We start from the raw sequence: 4,250 nt of genomic DNA, 5'->3' as shown, positions 1-4,250 counted from the left end.
AAGATCCATGTAGATCACATTTGGGATCCCAACTCCATTATCAGATTTGAAAGGGAGTAATTCATGGGGATAGGTAGATTAAGGAAAGTGAGACATAATTATAAGATGTTATTGTAGTTAATTAATTCTTATCCATCATCAATAAATACAACATGCTTGGAGCATTAAGAACAAACTACAAGATGCAATTTGCACCATATTTGTACCACCCTAAAATCAACATGGTATGGAAACAATGGCATGTTTATTTGGATTGTGGATTTTGGTAGATATTTATAGAAGTACAATTATAGATTTATATAATCTAACATATTTCAAACTTTACATATACAGGTTGTAGGACACATCAAAGGCTACACAAGCTAGGAAAGAGAAGGTTGGTCAACACGATATTGGCTTTGGTGGATATATGAAAATTCACTTACACCTTGTAAGTAGTAGTAAATAAAATTTTATATCAATTTTTTTCTATAAAATTACAAATAAGCAATAAATTCAATACTAACAATACTATGAAAAAAATCAGCGCATTGAATTTAATCTAGTGCCCACACTAGAGAACAAACAAATTGGCTTCAAGTAAGGCTATAAAGCAGTGGTTGCCTGCCACCAAATAAATTCTAGTGGCCAAAGAGATGTAGAAGATTTTGGTGCACCGGTTCACACACAGGTAAATATGCCTAATGAATAATAACAAAAATTGAGAACTTCATGAGAAATAATCTATCTGATGTTAATTTTGAATAATGATAACAATGTGTGCATGGCATTTCACTACAACCTACTACTCCTGGCATAGATGTTACTCATGATGATAAAGTCATGGATCCTACAAATGATGAAGGCCTTGATGTGCATCACAATGATACAGGTACATATTCAATTTCTATTAAAAATTCATTATGTAATTATTAGTAAAATTTAACCTTAAATTGCAATTGGTGTAACTGTTGTGTGATGTTTGTGTCGAGCATGTTGAGTTTGGGGCTGAAAAAAATGTGAGAGTAGATGATGTGGTACTATTAGGTATAGAAAAATCACTCTTATGTTCTTTAGATTAATGAAATACTTATATCATTAAAAAAATGTTTAGAATTAAACCCATTTATTTCTTATTGCAAAGGTGCATCAGCCTTGTCCTTGAAAAAAGAAGAGGAAGCCTCATATCATAAGATTAGAACCACAAGAACCATAGGAGAATTTCGAAGATAGTCACAATGTGCCTTTTAACCTTTATCTTCAACAAAAGAAGAAATGAATGTTAAAAACTTTGTTTGATGATGAATGTGTTGATGATTTTTTATAAATGTTGCTTATTAATGAATTTTATGTCATGTTATTGAATATTGTTATGTGATTATAATGATTGATGTGTTCACAAATTATTGATGAATTAATGAATTATATGTCGTATTAATGAATGTTATCTGAATATAATGATTGATGTGTTCACAAATTATTGACGAATGTTTATACATTTTAATTAATTCTATGTCATATTAATGAATGTTATGTGATTAAAATGATTCAACGACATACTTCTAAAATGAATGAATGAAATATTTACTTAGTTGTTAATGGAGAATTTATAATTATTCTAGTGGGGGAGAGGCCAAATGAGCTTCCAACTTCACGTGGTTGGCCTTGTTAAGTAGAGAATATGAAAGGATTCTCAAAACCAAGTGTTAGTTGTCCATGAGTCGCCATATTTTAAAAACTTTTTCCTTGGATTTTTTAAAGTCTTTCCTTCATTGTTCCATGTATTCATCATCATCTAAAGTGTTGTGCAACTCTCGAAAGCTTCATGTTGTAGTCCCTTCTTTTGAACCATTTTGAACCTTGGTTCAAAGTAGTTCAAAGTAGTTCAACTAAAGTTTTTACACTAATGAGTTTTCTTGTAGGAAGTGTGCACCTATCCGGCAGAGTGTTCTTCTGAATCACTTTGAACCACTTTAAACCTTAGTTCAAAGTAGTTCAAAGTTGTTGAATGACAGAGTCATCTTGGTGAAATTGGATTATGGGGTACGATGCGTTGTCATTTTGCAAGGCATTGATGGTTATGTCAGAGAGTGATGATTTAAAGGACATTTTTTATTGCCAATGCAAAATCATCATTATGAGAAAAAGTGAAAAATATGCGACTGGAAAGGAGATTGGATGTTGCAATAAAGCTAATCATTATTGGTATAGCCAAAAAGAGAAATTATTAAATGAAATGGTCGTATCACAAGGCTTTCGAACGTGAGATCTTTAACAAGGAGTGATTTGTCATTAATGCCCTATAATGAGCCTGTACTTCTGCACGTAAGTGCTTTTCCTTCTTAAAATGAGCTTAGCTTTCTTTTTTTGTTTATCATGCGAAGAGTTGGAAGTTTGGAGAAGAAACTGTTTAGGAAGGAAGGGACAATCATTATGTTTCGGTAAATTACAGATGAGAAAAATAGAAATCTTTGTTTTTGTTCTATAATCTCTATGTTTTTCAAGAAAATTAGTTTGAAGCCATGCTATTTTGATTAAGGATGAAGTTTGTTTTGCATTTCTTTGGCAATATTTCAAGTCTGGAATGTGGAAAGCCTATCATAAGTGATACAAATTTAGAGGGTGTTAAGGTAGAGAATTTGCAAGAAAATTTCCTTGAGTATGTTGATAAATCGAAAGGGTGCATGGAGGTTCTAACCAGTGGACTACTTGAAGCTATCACTTTTCCCCCATCTCTTTTGAGTCTTGAGTTGCTCCAAATGTGTATTGACCACTATGATGTTAGGAGAAGATGTATTATAAGAAAAGATGGTGAAACGGTAATCTCAATTTCAAGAGACATTATAGCTTATGTATTTTGTCTGCTTGAGGGTACTTTTGCTGCATTCTCCCCTGTTCAAGCCCAGTCTGAATATCATGAAACTCCAAACCAATTTTGCAATACCTTGGCTAGGAAATGGACTAAGACCATGTATGGAAAAGGTTCTAGGCTACCCAAATTTATCACTATAGATCACCTTAAACCTCATATTCATGACCTTGTGGTGTTATGGCATTGAGTCAAAGGTTCTACCAATGTTCTCCTCTTTGAGAAATGGATGTACATATATATAGAAATTATTTTGAAGCGAGAACAATGGATGGACTGGGCATATATTATCGCTAGTTCACTAAGGATGCACGTTAAACTTGCCAAAGAGTCCAGGGAAATTTTTTATATGGCTTCCTACTTGACTTATTGTATTGCCTATGTTTGTGACCTTACCCCTCTTCCTCACCAAGTCTAGAGTGAAGAAATAATGGTGTACCAATATTGCCCTCTACTACAAAAAGATAAAGCACTGGAGAACTTTAGGAAGGTTCATGATGTGTTAATTGAAAATTTGAATACAACTTTGAAGAAAACACCAATGCCTATGTTGTCTCTTGAAGCTCAAAGGTTGGTTCAACAATACAGAAGTTATTTTATATAGTTTCCAAGGTTCACTTACTTGAGAATAGGGAGATTCAAAGAGGAACCTATAAAACTTCTGTGCTATAATTTCGATTGTTTTATTTTAGCTGAGATTTGTAGGCAACTATTCTCTGTTGTTAAGGATAATTTACCACAAGAGGATTGGGAGATGCCCTCCCTGATTAAGTTGGGTTCTCTAGTCTGTAATACTATGACTAATGCCTCTATTATTGGAAGCAATTTACTTGGATTCAATTTTGGTTCCTATCATAGTAGAAGAAACTTTGATAGTAAGGGATATGTAGTTTAGATTCTTGGGCTTGTAGGCCACTCATCAGCAACTCCACAATTAGAAGATCTTTGGCAAGATTATAAAGATGAAGAGGAGGTTTTGAGGAGAGATCATTCAAGGTCAATATTACAGCAAATTGGTTCACTGAGGTTGAAGTTCAAAACAGAATGGGTGATTGAGGATGGTTCTAATATGATTGACCCAAACTTGGATGAATCTCATGAATTGAAGTTATTGGTAGTAGATTGGAACTAGGATGAGGAAGAGGATATAAATCTAAGAGCTAGATTTATATTTACTTACACTAATGACTGGCTAAAGAAGTAGAACAAGAAAGATGTCAATGAACCCTCTTCAAGGGTGGTTTCTTTTTCTGAACCATCATCTTTTGACATCCCACTTTCCTCTCCTATTGTAGGTAGTGAGTTGGTTCAAGGTAAACAGAGGAGGATACCCATCCATACACAAAACATGACTCCTAGGACTAGGCCTCAGGCTATATCTGAGGCCCTTAAGCAACACAAG

This window comes from Cupressus sempervirens, chromosome 6 (genome assembly GCF_028749045.1).
Source record: "Cupressus sempervirens isolate cs-2001-9-10 chromosome 6, ASM2874904v1, whole genome shotgun sequence".
Taxonomy (NCBI): Eukaryota; Viridiplantae; Streptophyta; class Pinopsida; order Cupressales; family Cupressaceae; genus Cupressus; species Cupressus sempervirens.
This window is presented reverse-complemented; position numbering follows the sequence as displayed.